Source organism: Bos grunniens, chromosome 16 (assembly GCF_055505025.1).
Source record: "Bos grunniens cultivar Pamir isolate PY7600 chromosome 16, Bosgru_T2T1.0, whole genome shotgun sequence".
Lineage (NCBI taxonomy): Eukaryota > Metazoa > Chordata > Mammalia > Artiodactyla > Bovidae > Bos > Bos grunniens.
This window is the reverse complement of record NC_141180.1, coordinates 9901615-9924698: the sequence shown is the minus strand read 5'-3', so window position 1 is coordinate 9924698 and position 23084 is coordinate 9901615. Positions and strand designations below refer to the sequence as shown.

Genomic DNA, 23084 nt, shown 5'->3' with positions numbered 1-23084 from the left:
CCCACCTTCTGGGCAGGGTGGATTGGTATCAAAGTTAGAACATGAAATCAGACAGCCGGGATGCTCCTCTCAGGTCTTCCACTGATGAGATAATGCCTTTGGGCACGTAGTTCAGCCAAACCACTGTTCAGCCGCCACACCTGTGAGACAGGCTGCGAATAGCACCTGTTTCATCGTGTTGCTGGGAGGGTAAAATGACGTCACACAGGTAAGGCATTTGAGCCCCACACTTAGCAAACAGTCCGTGCTCCCTGTGTGCTGCCTGCCGTTACCGTAATGGTTATGATTGCTACAGTAGTCTTCCGGGCAGCCTCAGGGCAGCTGTGCGTCTGAGAGCCACACAGGCCCCTCCTGGTTAATTCCCACTATCTGTTACTCGGTCACCCAGTGACTTTCCCACCATACGCCTCTCGCTTCACACAGGGCCCCTTGTCCTCCACTGCTTTCTCACCTCTTGGTGGCCCACACCCACCTCCCAGCTCCCCTCCCTCCACACCCAGTGCAGCTTTAAGAGATGCTAGCTCCTCTGTCTTTCTGTGGTCTGCACAAGACAATGTGGGGGTGGTTGTGAGAGGCCCGGGGTTCAAGTCCTTGCTTTGCTACTTCCAGTCAGGAAGCATGGCTGTTTGGTTCAAGTAAGTCAGAATGGGCTGGAGAGGGGTCTTGAGTCTGAGACTCTGCCAATAGGGAGGGTTCCTCTGGTCAGGCAAGGCCCAGGGCCAAGTATGTGTGACGAGGGCTCCCGGCTGCAGGGTGTCCAGCAGACAGAAGGAACCCTGCCTCAGGGAGGGAGTGGACTACAAGCAGGTGGTCAGTCCCTGCCACCTCCTGGACGGGGCTCAAGGGAGCTTGAAGGGGTCAGGGGACCCACCGTGGTAACAGGGCCTCCGTAGGGGAACTGAGGTCAACGCCTAGACACATGAACTGGGAAGGTCTTGTTTTTGTGGAAAAACTTGGATGTACACCCAGGGTCACCATCTCCAGAATCTACCTGGGGACCATCGGTGAGCAGAGGTGCCTGGGGACGTAATGTGGGATTGATTGGCTGTAGTGGTCTGCACTGGGCCCTGCTGTGGGGAGCCATGTGGAAAGGGCCTCGCTGGCCCCGGGGCTTCCTGCCTCTGGACTAGACGGGTGTGAACCAGGAGGGACAGGGTCCCAGCTGGTTTGGCTCCAGGGGGGCTGGGAGGCAGAGACCCGGGGAAACAGAGTCACAAGGAAATACTGTGTTATTCAGAGACACGTGTCCCCTGAGCCTCCTTGGCTCAATTCTGTGAGATGAGAAGGGTGATAATCCCAATAACCCAAGCCCTTTTAGTGTGTTACAGGGGTGAATGTAAGAAGTACTTTGGAGGGGCTTCCCCGGTGGGTCCGTGGTTGAGAATCCACCCTGCAGTGCAAGGGACATGGGTTCGATCCCTGGTCCAGGAAGATCCCATATTCTGCAGAACAACTAAGTGTGTGACGTAACCACTGAGCCTGCTCTCCGCAACCAGAAGTCACTGCAACGAGAAGCCCACACAGCAATGAAGTGTGGCCCCCGCTCACCGCAACTAGAGAAAGCCCAAGTATAACAATGAAGAAAGACCCAGCGCAGCCAAATAAATAAATAAACATCTTTAAAAAAAAAAAAAAGTTTGGAAATAGCCGATCTAATGGTCTTATATTGTCATTACCGTCCCTCCACAAGAACACAAGGATTTACTACAAATCACTGCAGTGTAAACTGATACAACACTCGGGGCATCCGCAAAGGTCCCTGAAATCAAACGAGGCTTCTGAGCAGCGATGGCTCTGAGAACGGGCCCCGCTGGGGTGACAGTATCTGTGAGGGAGATAAAGGAAGACAGTTACCTGGGTGCAAAGCTGGCGACACAACGAGGTTTTGAAGCTTTCTGAACCAGGTGCCTGCCCACTCTGGTGCTCATCTGGTGTTCAGAGGTGGTACTGGCATGACTGGGGATCCCAAACTGAGGCTTCGCTGCTCTGAGCCAGTCCGGGGTTGGGGGAAGGCCTTTGGTCAACATGGGCAGACCAGTTTCTGCTGTGGAGCAAGAGAGCTGGCTCAAGGCTGCCCCTAGATAAAGGAGCCTCCCCAAGAGAATGGGCATCATGCAGGCCCTCCCCTTCTGTTTGAAGAGATTCTGCGGGTTTACAGTTTTCATATCCCCTCATATGCTTCATCCTCTGGACAAATCAGCCCAATTCTTATCCTATTTTTAAAAAATATTTGTTTTATTTATTTATTGGCTGCCCTGGGTCTAGACTCTGCCTGCAATGCAGGAGACCTGGGTTCAGTCCCAGGGTTGGGAAGATCCCCTGAAGAAGGAAAAGGCTACCCACTCCAGTGTTCTGGTCTGGAGAATTCCATGGACAGTAGAGTCCATGGGATCGCAAAGAGTCAGACACAACTGAGCGACTTTCACTTTTTCACTTTCCTGGGTCTTAGTTCTGGCATGTGAGGTCTCAGTGCCCTGACCGGGGATTGAAACCAGGCCCCCCTGCCTTGGGAGCATGGAGTCTTAACCAGTGGGCAATCTGGGGAGTCCCTATTATTCCATTTGTAACCGCACAAATAGGACTCAGAGTGATTTGCCTAAGGGCACACAACCAAATTGGGACTAGAACCCAGATGCCAGAGCCCAGACCTGGCCCATCTCCAAGGGCATTTGGAGCTCAGTGTCCCCTGAGGCAGGACAGTCCCCTGAGGACTGGGGCAGGAGCCCGGATCAGACCCCGGCTGGTCAGTAGTTTGGAGGGCCAGAACCTGGCAGTTCCAAGCACAGAGATGTGTGCCAACGATTTAAAACTGTGAGAGGTATGTCCTTTCTTTTTTACAACTTTCTGTGCTGATCAGAATTTTTGCATCAGCAAACTTTACATTTATAATCAGGCCCAAGAATCATTATTTTTTCTGGGGCTGGGGTAGTGTATAGCTGAGTGAGCTCCCTTCATCTGCCAGCAGCTGCTCTCGTGGGCAGGGCTCTGGCCTCATCACACCTGAGTCCCCTGATGCTCTTTTCCTGATGACAGTCTCTCCAGTTCCTGTTTCCAGTTCTCTCAGCTCAATCCCCTTTCTGGCAACCACACACAGCTGCCCTCCCCTGTCCTTTGAGGGTTTCCCAGCAAACCTCTGTGCTCAGCTCCTTGGCGGAAGATGAGGGAATCACATGGCTGAGTGACTGATGTTTTCTGAATCATGGAATGGAAAGAAACACTATACCCCAAGCCAGCACACAGGGCCTCTGTTACAAGCCTAGTAATAGCACGGTGTGGACATGATTCATCCGAGACTGCCTGGCATGTGCACACGCGTTGGAGCGAGGGCAGCGCAATGCTTGCCTTCTCCGGTGACATCGGGGCTACTCAGAGGGCAGCCCCAGGCCCCTCCCAGACACACCACGGAGCCCAGTAGCCCTGTAACCCCTGGCTCGGGGGCTACCAGAGAGGTGTCTGGGGAAAGTCACAGACAGCAACTGGGGGACAGGAGATGAAGAGGGTGGAAGATTTGGAGGTGGGGTGAGGAACGGGAGAAGGAACTAGACAGGCAGGTATAGGTAGAATGTGGTCAGCCTCTCCCAACAACCAGGAAACAGGCTCTGACTTCACATCCCAGAAACACATGCCAGGGCCCACCGGGTACGGGAGACACACACCCACCAATGTCAGAACACACCTAGTAAATAATTCGTGGGCTCACGGAGTCCTTACGAAGTCCAGGCAAGGTCTCACACCCTTGACCTCATCCTCCCGACAGCCCTGTGAGGACACCAGTGAACCCACGTGTGAGATGAGAACGCCACATGAGGTAACTTGCCAAGGTCACGCAACCACTAAAGGGAGCTCTAACCCAAGTTTGTCTGGGTCCAGAGTCTGAGCGGAGTCCCTCCTGTAGGCCAGGGACCACCCCTCACATACATTATTTGATTTAGTTCTCACAGCAACAATGCAAAGAGGTATTATTAATGTTATTCCAATTTTAAAGATGTGACAACTGAGGCTCAGAGTGGTCAAATATGTTTCCTGAAGCCACACAGCTGATATGTGGTGAAGTGGGGACTCACTCAGGTCTGTCTGACTCCAAAACTCATGGTCTCTACCAGGACATCTTTGTTCTCATCATTTTGGGGGACAGTGCCCCTCTTTTCTGTGTCTCCTACTCCCTGACCTGTGGTTTGGATTGGTTAGAGCTTGACCCAACAGTAGTAGACTTTTGGTTATTCCACACAAGTTCCTCCCATGTTGGAGAGGAAGGTGAGAGGTGGTGCCCCAGGGCTAATGGACCAACTTCTCCAGGGGGCACTGTGAGAGTTTTGTGTGGGTGGGAAAGGATGATGGAGGTGAGGCGATGCCAGTGAGCCAGTGAGCCCAATGGCTCTCACCAGATTCTCTATCAAAATCCCCTTTTAGGAAACAGAGGCTAGATGTGGTAGAGGTCTGGGGTAGGGGAAGGGTGACTCTAAGGGGCAGCCAAGGCTCACCCTCATCATATTCAGGGCCTCTCCCTACCCTGTGGAGCACCTCCCCTTGGAGTCACTGTGAAACTAGAAGGTGAATATGGGATCCCAAAGTCCTAGTCCGTAAGCCACGTGGACAGATAAGATGTTGACTTTGTTTGGCTGGATTTATTGCTCTTCCTGTCACTTAAAGTGGATATCTTTTTTAAAAATTATTTATCTGGCTGTGCTGGGTGTTTGTTGTTGTGCCTGGGCTTTCTCTAATTTTGGTGTGTGGGCTCTCGAGCAAGCAGACCTCAGCTGTTGAAACGCTCAGGCTCCAGAGCGTGGGCTCAGTGGTGGTGGTGCGCAGGCCAGCTGCCTCACGGGTCTTCCCTGACCAGGGATCGAACTCATGTCCCCTCCATTGGCAGGTGGATTCTCAACCACTGGACCACCAGGGAAGTCCTAAAGTGAAAGCAAACTCACTTTGTCTTGTCTGACTCTTTGCAACCCCATGGACTGTAGCCTACCAGGCTCCTCCGTCCATGGAATTTTCCAGGCAAGAGTACTGGAGTGGGTTTCCATTTCCTTCTCCAGGGGATCTTCTCCACCCAGGGATCGAACCCAGGTCTCTCGCATTGCAGGCAGACACTTTACCATCTGAGCCACCAGGGAAGCTGGGGAAGTCGTAAAGTTGATGTCTTTAAGCAAGGTGTGAGTTCTCCAGTTTGCCACAGGCCCACCACTCCCCACTGCTTCACACCATCCCACTCACTCAGGCGACTTGCCATGTTACTCAGGCTCCTGATAACACTGGAGTCTGAAACCCTTGAGACATAATTTGTTGTCAGCATTTCACCCAGGCAGGGGAAAAAAAAAAAAAACACATGTGCCTCCTAGGCCAAAATGAAGACACTGAGGTTCTGGGAGGTCACGGTCAGGTTGCCCCTGAGCAGCTGCTCCTGGAATGTTCAGCTGGAGCTGGGGAAGAGCCCAGAATTTATTACAGTCACTGCTTATCTGGGGCCTGGACCCGTGTAGCAGTATCCTGTGGCCGCTGTAACAAATGGCCACAAACGTTGTGGCTTAAAACAACGGAAGTTTATCTTCTTACAGCCCAGAGGTCAGATCTCCAAAACCAGTGTCTGGGCTAAACCAAGGTGTCTACAAAGCAGCGTTCCTTTGCATCGCTCTAGGAAAGAATCCGTTTCCTCGTCTCTTCCAGCTTCTAGAGGCAGATGTCATCATGGTCCCCAGCAGAAGGATGGGGAAACAAGCTCAGAGGGTTCAGTGATATTGCAGGCAGTTCAGAGGCAGAAGACACATGCAGAACAGGGGCTGAAGGGCTTGATGCAAAGACAATGTACAGACGTGTGAGCAGAGTTGGGGGACCCACAAGGGCCGGTGGGCACCCAGAGCCTGCAAAGCAGGGGGCTGTTGCCGCTCTAGGCCTCTGGGATCTGGTATGTGCCGTAACCGGAGGAGAGAGCTGCCCACGAGGAGCCAAGGGCCTCTGGGAGAGACATCTGCCACTGCCAAGCCCCAGTCCAGCAGGGAGGGCATCCAGGCCACATTCTCCTCTCGTCCAGCTGAAGCCAGACGGTGAGGGAGCCCACCAGTGCAGCTTTAGGCCAGCTTCCGGGGCACAGAGCTGGAAGGGCCAGTGGGGAACAGCCCAGCATCTTCCCCGAGGTCATACAGTCTGTGCAGAACTGGCTGTTGTTGGTGCTCAGTTGCTAAGTCACATTCAACTCTTTTGCAACCGCATGGACTGTAGCCCGCTGGACTCCTCTGTCCATGGGATTCTCCAGGCAAGAATACTGCAGTGGGTTGCCATTTCCTTCTCCAGGGAATCTTCCCGACCCAGGGATCGAACCCACGTCTCCTGCATTGCAGGCAGATTCTTTACCACTGAACCCCTGCGAAGCCCAGAGCTGGCTGCACGCTGGTTCTTGTTGACTCCAAGGAGGAGGGATCTGATAGCGGCAGAGACACCTGGGGAGAGTTTGGCCTTTTGACTTTCAAATCATTTCATACTTCTGAGTCTCCACTCCAACTACTCTGCTAATTCCCCCCACCCCTCAGAAAACACTTCTGGGTTCAGGTCATCCACCCAACTCCAATGATTGATTTGGGCTCAGTTATTCCCAAGTGGACTCCATGTCACCAGAACTAGGCATTTCTAGAAAGCAAACTCTGCAGCAAGCACAAATTTATAAAGCCAAATATGCAGCCCACACTGAAGAGAACTGGCTTGAGATGACCCGTTGCTTTGGGTCGGTTCAGTCAGTGATGCCCACTTGTGTGAAAAACCACGTTCCAAGTTTGTTGTGACACATGCTTGGAGTTAGAACTGTGGACTGTCACACGGAGGGACATATCAATGGACACACCTGCAGGAATACAGACAGGTCAATGCGTATACTTGGTTTTGCCAAGTTAGGAATATTTTATTGGGCCTACCTTCAAAGGGGGCCAGGAGCCTTTGGCAAGCAGGGAGGAAAAGCTTTCCTTTTCTTCATGTATTTGTTTATCCCTTGCATGGTTTTTTCGTGCGAGCCCCAATGACCTCTGTAACACAAAAATGTTTTCAAGATGCCTGGCGGTCCAGGCAGCCCTGGGGACACGTGCATCTTGGGACTCTCTGCTCTCCTGCCTCCCTGGTTCTGTGTAAGGTTGACAGGCCTTCTCTGAGTGGGCAGGTGAGGATGCGAGCTGGCATGGGTAGAGGAACAGGCTACAAAAGGACTTGCACGTCCGCAGCTCCCTTTCTGGGTTGCAAACCTGTTATCTTGCATTCTTTCGGCAGCCACTCAAACTGCCCTATGTGGCTCCTGGACCCACACCCGCATCCTTCCCACCCCACCACCTCTCCTGTGTCAAGCTTCCCCCCTATATTCAGCCTCCGGCTCAGCTGTCAGTGCTGGCCAGGCAGCCCACGTCCTGCCCCACCTCCCCTGGGATGAAGGCTGGGTCTCATATCCACCCTGGATTAGGACAGACAGGTGGGTTAGCGCTGCAGGTTAGAGGGTGGAGATAAAGGGATCCATGTCCTGGGGCTGACTCTGGAAGACCCAGTGTTATGCCCAACAGAAAAACCCTGCTGTTCCCAAAGCCCCTCAGGGTGGCCAGGGACACCCACTCCCTTCCTGACAAAAGCCCTGAAACCCACACTGTAACAAGCACGGTGGGTCTGGCTGTGACCTCCCAAATAAACCCCTGACCACGAATGAGCTGGTGACTCCTCGGTTACTGTCAAACTCAGCTCAGGAAGACCAGCCTGGGGTGGGGGGTGACCCTAACGTCCCAGGACACCCCTAGCCTTCATTCTCACCTGAGGACAGCACTCAGAGCCGCAGAAGCACCTTGTATGTGAACAACACCAGACAATGTTCAAAACACCCTGAGCTCCACATGTAACCCCACAAGAAAGAACGTTCAGAGGCGCCACTTCCATCTGCACAGGTGAGGGGGCTGAGTCACTTACCTGAGGCCCCGGGGTCCCAGGCTGCTGAGTGGGACCGGAGCCCCTTGGACTCCTCAGCAAGGGCTCTTTCCCTCAGAAAGCAGCACTTCCTGGGGTATGGGGTGCTCCTGGGACCCCCAACACCCCCAGTGTCTGATGGCCGGGGAAGCCTGATCCACGTCTCCTCACCCTTCTGATCTGGCACTCGGGACACTGTGCATGCAGCTCTGAGCTCCCTGGGCACTGCCCTCTCCAGCTGACCACACGTGGTAGGCTCAGGGCTGCAGTCTCACTGTGACGTGGCCACTGTGGGCACCTGCCTCCAGCCTACAGCCCTGGTTGAGGACCTCGAAGGTCATTTGAACAGAGGAGAGCTGTGAGCTTAGGCTAGGCGGAAGGTTTGCCAAGTTTTGAGACTGCAGAAGCGTGTTCTTCAAGTGCAAGCCCATTAAAACCAGAGGACCCACACTGACTGCCAGGAGGCCGGGTCCTGCCTCCCCCACCTCACCCAGGCCTCCCCTTGTTCCCCAGGCCCTGGGGCCGTCTGCCAGGAACACATAGCTCACATCGCACGGTTTAAACACCAGCCCAGAGCCCTCCTGGTTGCATGCTCCCTGCCTTGGGGAAGCCTTGCCTGTTCTGGTTCAATGAACCCCACCTCTCTGCCCACCAGAGTCCCAGAAACCCATCCAGGGTGACCTCCCTGGGTGTGCCATGCTGCAGGGGAGGGTCACAAGGAGGAAGGGACAGCTTTGGGATTCTTCTCCCCTAGAAATGCTACCTGAAGCCCTAAGGTCGAGAGGAAGGAAGGAAAGAAAGGATTCTGCCCTTGGGTGGGGGAGCTCCCAGTCTGCTGGGGAGTGTGTAGAGGGTACAAACACACACTGGTGCAGAAGCAAGTCCAGAAGAGAAATCCCACAAAAGCAAACCCAGGCTCCTCTGGGGGAGCAGTCACACACGTCAGTGAGGGGCTGCTGGAGTGAAGGCGCGGCAGAGACACCGCAAGGCAATGGAAAGTCCTCCTACAGGAGGCCTGGGGGGGAGAAAGGGAGAGCCCTGAGGCCAGCGGGATCAGCCAGGAGGAGAATGCCAGGCAGCCTATGCTTGGCGCTGGGGTGAGAGGGGCATACTTCTCCCAGGTGTCCCCCTGAGCTGGGGGGTCGGCTGGGGTGAGTGAGAGGCACAGTGGGCGCGGGGCAGCCAGTCCAAGGGGACCCACAGCAAAGGCATCAGTTGGGGGAGGAAGCAGCTTGTACTCAGCCCTTGTACGAAGGAGGGAAGAGGGAAGGAGGAGACGGAAGGAATGGATCCATTTAGCTGGATCATTCTCGTTACTGAGGAAGGATAAGAAATAAAACAGTCATCGGTGAGAATTATTTTTTACTGAAGAAAATTGGTTTCACGCTTGTAAACATTCAGTTCAGTTCAGTGGCTCAGTCGTGTCAGACTCTTTGCGACCCCATGGACTGCAGCACGCCAGGCTTCCCTGTGCATCACCAACTTCCAGAGTTTACTCAAACTCATATCCATAGAGTCAGTGATGCCATCCAACCATCTCATCCTCTGTTGTCCCCTTCTCCTCCTGCCTTTAATCTTTCCCAGCATCAGGGTCTTTCCCAATGAGTCAGTTCTTCCCATCATGTGGCCACAGTACTGAAGCTTCAGCCTCAGCATCAGTCCTTCCAATGAACACCCAGCACTGATCTCCTTTAGGATGGACTGGTTGGATCTCCTTGCAGTCCAAGGGACTCTCAAGAGTCTTCTCCAGCACCACAGTTCAAAAGCCTCAATTCTTCGGCGCTCAGCTTTCTTTACAGTCCAACTCTCACATCCATACACGACTACTGGAGAAACCATAGCTTTGACTAAACAGACCTTTGTTGGCAAAGTAATGTCTGCTTTTTAATATGCTGTCTAGGTTGGTCATAGCTTGTAAACATTAAAACCCTCTGAAAAGAAGCAGTGACACGAATTCTAAGAGAGATGAAATCAAAGAGTTTCCTGAGAGGTTCTGAGTAAGAACTCCACCCCTGAGACCCCCTCAACCCCCTAGAGCTTCAGTTACCCAGTGACAAGGGCTTCCCAGAAGGGCCACCCCACTGCCCCGCACCGAGAGGTGGTCGGGAGCCTGAGCCTCCCGCCAAGTCCCAGCTGGGGTCCAGGGGTCTGTGGGACAGGCCTGACTCACACCTCATCTCAGAACCCAAGCTTGGCTCTGAGATCCTCCAACCCTCACATCCTGCTCATCCCCTCGGCCCCTGGCGCCACCTGAGGCCACTCCCCAGCACTGCCTGACCGGGACCCACGTCCTCCTTGGAGCCTGGACTCAGAGCTCCCGGGAGTGAGCAGGTTCAAGCGTGAACTCTTCCTGAACCGGCTGGTCAGGCCTCCACCCTGTTCATGTCAGGCAGTGAGCAAGGGGCAGGGCAGACGGGTGGCCCGAGCACACGAGGGCTGTGATGTGGGAAGAATGCGTGAGCAAGGTGAGCTTCCTCCTCACAGAGAACAAGACGGCATGTTTATCGGTATCTCCTGGGCCCCACCCGGTGCCTGTGCGCCTTCTGCTCACATCCACCCCCGCTTCAGCTGGACCTGGGGGACGCAGCCACCCAGAGTGTCTGAGGCAGGCGTGCGTGTTCCGTCAGGTGTCTGCCCCAGGTGGGAGGTGGGGGGTCCCACGGAACCTGCGCTGAGAGCTCAGCTTCAGGCCCATCACGGGCCTGACCACACAGTTCCCTCTTGGAACACCGGGCACCTTCTGCAGAACCGTCGGGCCTGTGACCTGGGAGCATGTCCATGACAGAGGAGGGGAGCTGGTGGCTGCAGAACACCCCTTCCCTGGCCTGTGCCCCTGCCCACCCCCAGATACCTGCCCCCCTTCCCCTCTGAAAACACCATCCCTGGCTGTTACCCCACCTCACACAAGGCAGGCGTCTCCACCGCCTGCCCAGTGCACTGTCCTGGCCCTCCACCTGAGACCACCCTTGAAGACCCCCTCCATTTCAGGGCCTCCCCTGTTCTTACAGCCCAAAGCCCTGAGCCCTGTGGGGAGGCTTCTTAGGGTGTCTAGGGGCTGGGGTGAGGGCCTGGGCCTGGCCCCACAAAGCCACCACTTTGTCTAATTAGGTGTGAAGTGGGCCTCCGGGACCCAGGCTGGGGAACAGCCCAGCAAAAGTGATTCCTGTAGGGAAACCAGTTCTGAATACTGAGCCACCGTGCGGAGGCACAAAAGTTCAGGCTTCACGGTGACTTAGGTGCCGAGCGGAGGGCGAGAGCCACAGCCCAGGCCCAGGGTACCTGCCCTCCACGGGCACCGGCCCACGCTGCTCTCCCGATGCCCCAGGGCTGCACCCTCACCCTCAGTCTGTATGCTCTGTGCCTCCCGCCACTCCCAACTCCCACTGCAGGTCACCAAGAGATCCTGCACCCCGCTGGGCCAACAGAACTTTGAAAACACGATCGATCCTCAGTCCTTATACATTGATCACTTGCAAATTCACCTACTCTCTGAAACAAGTTTCCCCCCAAATCAATACTCAGGGCTCTTTCGTGGTCCTTCTCGAACACATGCAAAGTGGTGAAAATTGGAACCATCAGATGGGGACATTCCCAGCTGACGTCATAAGGAGATGCTCTGCCTTCTCATTTCAACCCCCAAACTGGAAACAAGTATCCTTTTAGTGTCTCATCAGCGTCATGTTTTTAGAGTTTTTGTGCTTTTGTGTTGATGATTTCTCGAAGATGCTGCTGACATGCCGGCAGGTGTTCCTAAGCATAAGAGGGCTGTGACGAGCTTTACAGAGGAAAGATGAGCACTGGATAAGCTTGCTTCCCTGATAGCTCAGCTGGTAAAAAATCCGCCTGCAAAGCCAGAGATCTGGGTTCGATCCCTGGGTTGGGAAGATCCCCTGGAGAAGGGAAAGGCTACCCACTGCAGTATTCTGGCCTGGAGAATTTCCATGGAGTCGCAAAGAGTCGGACATGACTGAGCAACTTTCACTTTCAGACAAGCTTTGGTCAGGTGCCAGTTACAGCTCTGCCTGTATTTCTTGTAGCGGCAAAGGTTCCGGGCCTGGGGGAAGCAGCGTGCCCGGATGTCCCCATCCTCTCAGAAGCCTGATGCCAACCACCTGGTCTTTCTGTCCACAGAGTTATATTTCGAGCAGTGCTTCTTCATTTACTTTTGGTTGAGAAACTGTATTTGCCCCGGCTTCAAAACCGGAAGAGCTAGACCAAAGGAGAACATACACGAGGGCAGACAGCTGCTCCTGCCTGCGGCCCAGCGTCCTGCTACCCGTCCCAGCCGTTCTGTGAGGTTCTGGCGTCTGGCTCGGGGCCACCCTGTCTTCTGAGACTGTGCTCCCCTCCCCGCCACCAGTTGGAGATGCTAACCAGACCTCAGGTGTCACACGTGGGCCCAGGCCCCCAGTACGCTGCCCGTCACAGAGAGATCCTCCGCACACGTTGGGTGTCTTTTTCAGTATTTATTTTTATTTCTTTAGGTGGCTGCTCCAGGTCTGTATTGCAGCACGCGGGATATTTGACCTTCATCTCCGTGTGCAAGAGCTTTAGTTGCAGCATGTGAGATCAGTTCCCCAACCAGGGATTGAACCCAGACCCCCTGCATGGGGAGCGTGGAGTCTTAGCCACAGGACCCCCAGGGAAGTTCCTCTTCTCTTCCCCTTAGGATCCACCTCCTGGGCTTTTCTGGGAGGAAGAAACAAAGACTCAGCCTAGTAACTGCAGCAAAAGAGGTTTTCTGGTAAAGAAAGGCTTTCCTGGAAAAGGAAAGAGAAAGGCCCAGGATCCCAGGAGCCAGTCTCTGTCCCTCCCCCAAAGGCATCGGAGTGTCCTGCCCCCGCCCCACTCTGCCCAGCTTCCACCCGGGTTCCCTCACACTTGGAGGTTATCTCAGGAGTGCTCCCCGTGGCGCCCTCAGCTAGCTCAGTTTCCGGAATTTTCCAAGGCAGCAACAGATGGGTCTCTACCTGGTCGGGACACAGTTGCTGGTTGGCCAGCCCTATGGGTCAGCCACAGGGGTGGGTGACCGCGCAGGGCCGGCGGCCACCCTGTGCCTTTGTCCTGCAAAGGTCCTCCCACCCAGGTGGAGGGACACCCGGACCTTCGGGAGGAGCCCAGCCCCCCAGAGCGCTCAGTGGGCGGAACAGCCAGCCGGCAGGAGGGTGGGATGGGGTGGGTGTGCAAGAGGCTGGAGCGGGGGTCTCACATGTCCCCTCTCTCCCCGCTGTCCTTCCCCCCTGACACGTGGAGGTCCTCCCAGGGAGGAGCTGAGAACGGACCCGGTGACTTCTCTGGGACAAGCTGGCCCCTTTCTCAACAGAGAGCAATTAATAACCACCTGCAGGGGCACCTGCTTTTGATCTTTCCAGGGCCCGAAAGGCCCCCAGAGGCCAGGACAGGAGCTGGGCCACCTGAGCCCGGTGAGGAGAACCTAACCGTGTAGGAGGCGGGTGGCGGCCGCGGGAAGCCCAGGGAGGGCAGCATACGGAATCGTTAGAACCCAGGAGCAGGGGTTCCCGGGCAGGGTTGGGCCCAGACTTCTGAGGTGGGGGCGGGTCGGCTGGTGGGCCTTCTCTGGGGTGGCAGGCAGGGCGACGACGCTGGTCCTGCAGCCTGGACTCGCTGCGGCGGCGGGGAGGAGCCCGGCTTCCGCGGGGAGAAGGCGGGGCAGCTGCGCGGCTCGCGCCCAGGACCGGGAGCCAGGAGCCGGGCTCCCTCCAGCACGCCAGGCCGCTTCCAGCGCCTCCTACCCGCAGAGAGGCGAATCGCGAGCCGCCGCAAAGCCGGAAGCTGCGTGCCAGTCCCAGACTCCGCGCCTCAGAAAGGGGACAGACAGGAAACCAGCATACCGAGAGGGGAAACCTGTTCTCCTGCACGTGTGGGTGTGCACACATCGATATACACGCACACCACACACATAGATACACGCATAGATATACATGCACCCAGCTACACATGTAGATATACACAGAGATATACACAGATATGCACATATACACACACCACACAGAGATACACACATAGATATACACACACACTACACACACGGATACGCACACACTATACACAGAGATATATACGTACACATAGATACAGACAGGTCCACACAGGCACACACATGTCACACACACAGATGTACACACACACAACACACACAGATACACACGGATATGTACACAGTATACACAGAGAAATACACATACACACAGATACAGACAGGTACACACAGGCACTCACGTCACACACACACAGATGTACACACACACAGACACACCAACACACACACACATATACACTCACCACAAACACAGATACACACCACACACAGAGCTGTGTACATACACAGAAACAGATACACACACAGATACACAAGTACACACATATAGGTACATACCACGCAGATACACACACACGGAAACCGCAAGCTCTCTCCCTGCAGCCTGGACTGTGGGTCACACCCCTTGAGTGTCAGAACCAAGTCAACCAATATCATGCCCTTGACTGGGGTGGGGGGTACTTTTCTGATTCTGAACTGTCTGCCCCTGGACCCATTACCTCCCCAGCCCCAAAGAGCCCCCTGGTTTGAGATCCTGCATTAAAAGGAAGCTCAACATTTCCATCTCTGGAGGGACATCTTGGCCGATGGTGGGGAAGTGCCCACCCCTGTCCTGGGAGAGAATCCTCTGTATTTAAATTGCTCATTACACAGGAAACACAGGGAGACTCCTCTACCGAAAGTGAAAGCACTCAGTCATGTCTGACTCTTTGCAACCCCATGGACTATACTGTCCATGGAATTCTCCAGGCCAGAATACCCAAGGGAGCCTTTCCCTTCTCCAGCGGATCTTCCCAACCCAGGGATCAAACCCAGGCCTCCTGCATTGCAGGCGGATTCTTTACCAGCAGAGCCACAAGGGAAGCCCAAGAATAATGGAGTAGGTAGCCTATCCCTTCTCCAGTGGATCTTCCCAACCTAGGAATCGAACTGGGGTCTCCTGCATTGGAGGCAGATTACCAACTGAGCTATCAGGGAAGCCCCTACCAACAGGAGGTATGGGCTAAAAGTGTTCTTCTGGACTCTGTTTAAACATCGCCTCCTCGTGGAGGCCACCCCAGCCTATTCCGTCTGATGGGTCCCTCTGCCACCCTACTGCTCTCCATCCCCTTCAGAGCACCTGTCATGGGGGGAGTTCTGTTTTTTGAGGTGTGTTGCCGGTCTCCTCCCCTAGACAGCAGACCCCCAAGGGCAGGGTCATGTCAGCCCCTTCATGTCTGCAGACTCAGGATCTGGCCCAGTGCCCGGCACGTAGTAGGTCTCTGTAAGTGTCTGTCAAATGACTCGACTTCACAATATCAAGTGGTTCTAGATGAACCGCGATGAACTGATGGATGACGGATCTATGAATTAGCGGCGTGGGTGGCATCGCCAATTCCGAGAAGAATGTCGAGAGAGGCAGTTCCTCTCCTGTCCCACAGACCATTTCCAGATTGAGAGCACGGTGGGCCGAGGACTGTCCTGCCCTCTGCGGTGTTTCTGCCAGGCTTGTGGTACACCTGTACGCGCAGGGGGATGAGGGCCGAGCCTAGGCTTCTTCCGCATCACCGCCTCACCTCCTGACCCTCCAAAGGCATTGGACTGCTTGAATGTGAGAACTGATGGGACCCCATAGATTCCGAAGACGGCTCCACAACACAACTACCTGGGGGACAGTTAAGAACACCACTCTGAGACCTGCCCTGCTGGTCCTGAAGTTAAGACATCACCTTCCAACGCAGGGGCTCCAGGTTCAATCCCTGGTCGGGGAACTAAGATCCCACATGCCTCATGGCCAAAAAACCAGAACATAAAACAGAAGCAGTATTATAACAAATCCAATAAAGACTAAAAATGGCCCACATCAAAAATATCAGTTAAAAAAAAAAGTAAATTAAAAAAAAAAGTAAATAAAATAAAAAGACCAATTTGTGGATCCTGCCAAGAACTTAAGTCCTGACTCTGCCGCACACTCTGTGAGCTTGGGGAAGTTAATTAACCTCTCTGTGCCGTGATTTATTCACTTGTAAAATGGAAATAGTAATAATCCCAACCTCAGAGGTTTGCTGTACGGATCAGTCAGAAACGTACATAAAGCTCTTGGTGCGACACCTGACTCAGTAAATACTGAATAAACATAGCTATTATTGTCTTGATTATCTCATCATTAGTTAGCGACTGACGTGGGGCGAGCATCCAAGCCTTCTGATCCCGGATCCAGTGTTCTTTCCAACACGTCACTCTGAATGTGCACACGGTCTTCCCCCTGAGGCCAGGCTCACACTCGGCAAAGTGGACCTATGGCCGCTGCCCCAGGACCCTTGAGTCAAACTGAATGGAAGGGAGAAACTGGACCTGGGAATGAAGGACAGCTCTGACCCCCGGGGAGCAGGCAGTCGGAGAATGTGGGGCTTCAGCAAGCAGCCTCTGAGTCCTTTGAGAAGCCCTTTGGCTGCTCCTGTTAGCATTTCATTATGGAAAAATTGGGAACCAAAAATAGATGTTCTTGAGGGGAGCTTAATCCTCAGGGCTTTGCAAAACAGCTGCTGGAGAGTTTCACGAATCAACCGCCAGGGGGCACTACCATCCCATGCAAGTGGTGGGCGGTTGGGCCAGAACTGGAGCATAAAAAGCCCAACACCTCAGCACAACCTCATGCCCCAGCCTGTCCTGTTCAGGACGCGGTGGCTAGCGTCCTGGAAGATCACACATTCCTGGTCCTCTTTGCAACTCAGCCCACCTCTCTCCTCCTCAGGGACCTGTAAGAGCAGGGTCTTGCCTGTTTTCCTGGCTTCTTTCCTTCACCTCATCCTGCCCCCAGCCTATCCCCAGGCCTACCACAGCCCTGGACACATAGCAGGCGTGTGTTTCACCACCTGATGTGAAGAACTGACTCATTTGAAAAGACCCTGATGCTGGGAAAGTTTGAAGGAGGGATGAGAAGGGAATGACAGAGGATGAGATGGTTGGATGGCATCACCGACTCGATGGACATGAGTTTGGGTGAACTCCAGGAGTTGGTGATGGACAGGGAGGCCTGGTGTGCTGCAGTCCATGGGATCACAAAGAGTTGGACACAACTGAGCGACTGAACTGAACTGAACTGTTGGTTGGTAGATGGATGTGTGAAGTCCAGTGTCATTAATAAATTGTGGAAAGGAAACTGCCTATGCCCTGTGGGAATGGTGAGAGTGTGGAGTGATATGGATCAGAGAGAGGGTTATGGCTGATGGTTAGAGGGAGGGTCATGGCTATTTGGGAAAACAGGGTAGAAGGCTTAGGCGAGGAATCATCAGAGGTAGCTCAGAGATCCCCATAATGAGAGAATCCTCATTATCGATAGTGAGAGAATCCAGCTCGAATCCTTACCTCAGAGCCCCGGGCAGCAGCACCAGGATTCGGGGGTGATGAACTCAAGCAGCCCAGAACCACTTAGCTGACCTCCAGGTGGGCACCACTGGCCCCATGACCATCGGTAGCCTCTCCTGTCTTTGGAGTGGTTTGTAGCAGCCACCATCAGGCTGGGAGCTCCCGCGTGGCCTGGCCCCCGCTGCCTCCTCTGGGTGAAGCCCCAGGGCTCAGCACCCTGAACCTGTAACACATGTCAGTAGTCCACAAGTCGCATTCAAGAGACCCTCAAGGATTTGAGAATCTCTGCCTGTAGCCAATCATGTGTGTGCATGCTAAGTCACTCAGTCGTGTCTGACTCTTTGTGACCCTATGGACAGTAGCCCGCCAGGCTTCTCTGTCCACAGGATTCTCCAGGTAAGAATACTGGAGTGGGTTGCCATGCCCTCCTCCAGGGGAGCTTCCTGACCCAGAGATGAACCATCATCTCCTGCATTGCAGGCGGATTCTTTACCTACTGAGCCACCTGGGAAGCCCCCAGCCTAGCATTTTGCATTCTAATTCTACCTGCCCGGAGGTCAGCCTCCTCTAGAAGACTTATTTTCAGGTAGAATGAGGCTGCGTGGAAAGAGCATAGGGTGGAAATAGGACTTGCATTGGAATCCCAGTTCTCCACCCGTTAGTTGACTGTCAGAGGTGTGGTTTCCCTGACAGTTTCCTTAGCCTTCCTGAGACCCAGTTCATCACCCAGGACATGTTACTACCTCCTTGCAGAGGATCAGACGAAGAGGCGAATACCCAGCGCATAGCTCACGCCTGGCTCAGTGAAGTGCCACTCACGATTGTCACCGACAGCAGTGAACAAGAGGTGCGTGGGGCCCCAGCATCAGTGACCAACGGGGTGAGTGTGCAGAGGAGGTTCGAGGCCAGGTCCAGCCGGGAGGGGCATGCACAGGGTGGGCTTGTCTTCGTGGAGGTGACCAAAGTTTGTGGTCACCTCCACAAACTCAGTACCCCAGGAGAGAGAGGAAAGGGGGGTGGGGGAGTCATGCTCAGGAGTGGGGAGAAGGGGAGCAGCGTGATTGACAGGCCACACACCCTAGCGCACCTCTCGGGCTGAGAGCATCCGCTTTCCCACCTCCGGCTACTCTCCAGGCTCTGCCTCTCACCCTCCCCTCTCAGCTGCCCCTCTTCTTCCCTCTCTTGGTTCCACCGCAGCCCAGCTTCCCTCAGTCGCTCTGCCGCACACGCTGCTTCACCCTTCGGCTATGCTTTTCCAGATCTTTCCCAGCACCCTCTGCAGCTCCTGCCTCTGCCTCCCACACTCCAGGGGCTTCCAGAACCTCAAGTCGGCAGGAGCCCCAAGTCCTCTAGTCCCCCTGGAGGGGCCACTCGAGAGCGGTGGGGTCACAGGCATGGCCTAGACGGAGCAGAGAGGAGGTTTTGGCAGGAACAAGGTCGCGGACCTGGCTAGAGGGTGGGCTCTGAAGTCCTGGGCAGAGACCCGGACAGTGCGGGTGAGGCCTGGGGTGAGCTCAGCACATGATGGGCTCATGTGATTTTAGGCCTCCGGCAGCAGGACTGGGTCTCCTGCGGGCAGTCCCCCATGAGAGGGCGTGGCCGATGGAGGACCCCCAGTGACCCATGGGGCAGGGACAGGGCAGCCGTGTGGGGACGGACAGAGGTGGGTAGTCTGGGCAGAGGGGCAGCTCCTTCATGCATTTCTTCCCTTTGGGCATCAGAGCGGGTGGTCCTCAGGAATTCTGAGAGGAGGGGCAGCTCGATGGGCCCTGCCCAGCCCGCACTGGACACCAACACTCAGGGCCCGGCTTCTTTCCTCCACCCTCAGGCTTTCTGAGACTGTCCACGCTGGTTTCCATCTGCTGTGGTGGTTGCCAGGGGAACCACTGACTATTTTTACATGTTCCCACATGACAAGCCTGTGGACAGGCACAGGCGTGGTGGGTCAAGGAGGGACCTGGGAAGCAGCAATGCCCAGTGGGCTCTGGAGACCTTGATGGGATGTAGGAGCTGTCGTGAGGCCTCAGGAGTGGGTCCAGGATTCAGATCTACATCCCTGGGGCGGGGCATACCAAGGGGAGGGGTGCCCCAGGTGTGGGAACACCAATCCATTCACTCACCCATTCATTTCATCAAACACAGAAGGTGCTGTGTGGTGGGCCAGGTGGGGGAGAGAGCTGAGAACGGGGTGAGTGCATCTCAGCCTGGTGGAGAGATGGACAAACTAAACACAGATGCTTCCACAGGGTACCATGGGTACCATCTTGGCAGAGAGGGATCCAGGAAAACTCCCTTGATGAGAGGACATCTCAGCCAGGATAAGGCTTTGCAGGCGACGTGGACAAGGTGTAAGAGCATTCCAGGCAGAGGGACCAGCATGGGCAAGGGGCCAGGGGAGACTGTGAGTGAGGCACCCTCGAGAACTGAAGTCACTTAACTTCGGCAGTGGGGCGAGGGAGGAAGCTGGGCAGGGCCCCAGGGCATCAGGTGGAGGTGGGGTGGGACAGCTGCACCACAGCAGGTACCCCCAGGCACACCTGACATCAGGCCTCTGGCAGCATGCCTGGAGTCCACACAATGCCCTGGCAGGAGCGGATAGGAAGGGGCACGACTCCCCCTTGCCCTTGGGACTCTGGGAGAATCTCCAGGGCTTCCGGGGAGCCACAGAGTCTGAGCTCTTGGAGGCAGACTCCATCAGTGGAGCTGGGTTGCTGCTCACAGTTCTGAGCTGAGCACCTAGTGTCCTGGGAGAGGGGAGACAGACAGACAGAAAGTGCCATAGCTGGTCAGCCTGACTTCTTCAACCCGAGCCTGTTCCCAAGACCCCAGACACACAGTTAAAGGTTGCTCCCACCTCGGTCCATGATCCTTCCAGAAAGTCCAAGAGGCCATCGTCCTTAAGGTGGGGGTAGAAGGGGATGGACACGGGGAGACAAAGTGATACCACCCAGTGTCAGGAGTGCACTCTCACGTACGTGCGCACCTCATGCGCGTATGCGACCAAGCCTAATCCTAGACGCCTTGTGAAACAGGTATACTGGACCCCACCCCCACCCCCATTTTAAAGGTTAGGAAACGGAGGCTCAGAGAAGCTGAATAACTCCTCCAGGATCATACAGGTAGGAAGCCATGAAATCAGGATTCAAACCGGGTCAGTCTGATGCTAAACCCTATCTCCCCACGAGATGATTTACTCTACAATGGAACTTACAGCTGCTTGCCAGGCACCAAGCTAAGTACTGCAAACCAAAATGCAGATACCATCTCATCTCCGAGAATCTAATGAGATCACATGGGAGGAATGATCGCAGATTGTATTTTCCCAAAATGGCCCATTGCCCCCTTGAGCCAGGGTGGAACTCTGTGTCTGCCTTGGCAAGTAGAAGTCACGCCGCCTGGTGCTGAGGCTGGGTAATAAAAGGAGGCTCAACCCGGCCACCGCGCTGTGAGAAGTTACATGTGGAGAGGACTGGAGCTCCTGCCGGCAGCCAGGCTCACCACAGGCCCTGTGGTTCCCACTGCGCCCTCTCAGGGTTCCTCACACTCAATCTCTGAGCACTAAGAATAGCTGGTTCACACCACGGCCCCTGTGGTTCCCACTGTGCTCTGTCAGAGTTCCTCACACACAATCTCTGAGCACCAAAAATAGCCGGTTGGTGCCACTAAGTTCTGGGAGTGATTTGTAAGCCATGGTCACTGGAATGAGAGGTTCATAAACTGTAAAGTGCTATACAATGGTCAGATGTAGTTAGTAAACCTAAGTTTGGCATAAGGGGATTGTGTCAACGTCTTAGGAAGTAAATTTTGTCTTAACGAGGGTTCTCCCCCAAAAGCAAAAACAGAGCAGGGGCTTGTGTGCAGGGACCCACATTTTGGAAATGATCCTGGGCTCGCACAGTTCAAGGATGTGTTATGGGGGACTTCCATAGCGGTCCAGCGGTTAAGACTGGACTTCCGGCAGTGGAAGCATGGGTTTGATCCCTAGTCAGGGAACTAAGGTCCGGAATGCTTCACAGCGCGGCAGAAAAAAAAAAAAAAAAAGTGCTATGGAGTGGATCCCCACTGTGCACAGCTGGGCTCAGCACCTCCTAGGACCCCTGAAGGACGGGCCTCAGCGGGCGGGATTGGTCTACTGGTGTCAGCCCTGCTGGTGGAGGGCTGCCCCCTGGATGCTAAGTCCTTGCACCCGCTGTTGGGAATGGCTCGGAGCAGCTTGCCTGGCCGAGAGCTGAGGGGAGAGGGCTGAGTCCGCACCGAGAGCTGACACCACGTGTGCTGAGCTGACAGACTGGGAAGCGAAGCGTGAGAAGTGAACAGCACACTGCAGCCTCAAGGCAGCGACTACCTCCGCTGCCCCGGACGGAGGCCAGCAGGACCAACCCCTGCCTGGACGGCTTCCCCACCGGCCGTGGGGCAGCCTGCTCGCCTGTGCAGCTGCAGGCCCGCGCGAGGCCTGGAAGCCGCTGTCCCCCAGAAGCCTCTGTCTGCTGACAGAGCCCCAGCAGGCCATGCTTGCCAGAGCCTGGGGCTTTGAGGAGCGGCCTTTTGAAGGAAGTCAGTGTAGAGGGTGAGACTGCTTTATTCAGACCCTTAGTTTTTCTCCAGGAAGCTTATGAGGTGGTGAGTAGAAGCCTGAAGGACACGGGGTGTGAGTCTGGGGGTCATCTGTCCAGGCTGGGACCCAGGCAGGGTGCCCTCTGCACGACCCCACCTCTTGGAGCTGGCTTGCTGGTCACACCCCTCCACCAGCTCCTCTGTGGGCTGGTCAGCTCCACTGATCTCCGTTATGGGACATTCAATACTTAATAGTCTTCCAAATGGAGAATGAGGTTCCCGCTCCAGGGCCTTGCTTCTGGCCTGTCCAGCCTTAAGCCTCTTCGTCCCGGTTATGGGCCGGGAGCCGGCTCAGCACCACCTGCAGGGGAGGCCTGGGCAGCCGGGAGCACGCGGAGGGAGGAGGACCTGACTGTGCTCTCCCTGGGGGAGTGTGGAGGGGCTGCTGCTCGCTGGGGGAACTTAGATCTGGGGAAGGACTTCATGAATTACACCACCACCTAGCATAGGCCAGGAGCTGAGTGTCCCCTCTGAGAGGTTGAACTTGAACCTGTGTGCTTAAGAACCCAGCCCCCATCCACCTCCCATCGCCTTTCCTTTACCTTCACTTCTCCTAAGGCTTGCTTATATGGGAGACCCGTTTCAGCTCCTGGGTTGGGAAGATCTCCTGGAGAAGGGAATGGCAACCCACTCTAGTATTACGGCCTGTAGAATCCCATGGACAGAGGGGCCCGGTGGGCTACAGTCCATGGGGTCACAAAAAGTCAGAGACGACTGAGCGGCTAACACTTTTCACTTTCACACTCCTGGGTATAGGTCGTGGGTCCTTTCCTCCTGCTTCATTCCAGGGTGATGCGTGACCTCCCCACTAGACCTGGGGTCCTCTGCTGGAAGGGGTTCTCGCCTCAGAGGCTGGTGCAACTCTGTCCCCCAGGTCTACTTAGGACTGAGGGGTTTCCTGGGATGTGAGAGTTTCAGTGTAAAACCCAAGAAGTCCGGCAAGTTTGGCCACCCTCGATGTTTTCATGTTTGGAGGAGACAATCTCATCAAAAGGCAGTTACAGGGGCTTCCCTGGTGGTCTAGCAGAAGACTCAGACTGAGTTCCCAATGCACAGTGGGGGGCAAGGGGAGGGGAGAGGGTTGCAGGTTCAATCCCTGGTCGGGCAACTAGATGCCACATACCACAAGTGAAGGATCCTT

At 55.1% G+C, this 23084-nt stretch overlaps 1 long non-coding RNA gene across 2 annotated transcripts; it reads right to left on the bottom strand.

Moving 5' to 3' along the window:
* Window positions 1-1644: 1644 nt before the first annotated feature.
* Window positions 1645-8105, bottom strand: LOC147356143 (uncharacterized). 2 transcript variants are annotated; one of them, XR_015143087.1, is made up of 3 exons: window positions 7927-8105; window positions 6903-7010; window positions 1645-1825 (listed from the first exon to the last, which is right to left on the bottom strand). It is a non-coding gene; the product is annotated as an uncharacterized LOC147356143 (long non-coding RNA). The 2 variants fall into 2 exon arrangements; XR_015143086.1 differs by lacking the exon at window positions 1645-1825 and adding an exon at window positions 4606-6434.
* Between the last annotated feature and the right edge of the window lie 14979 nt (window positions 8106-23084).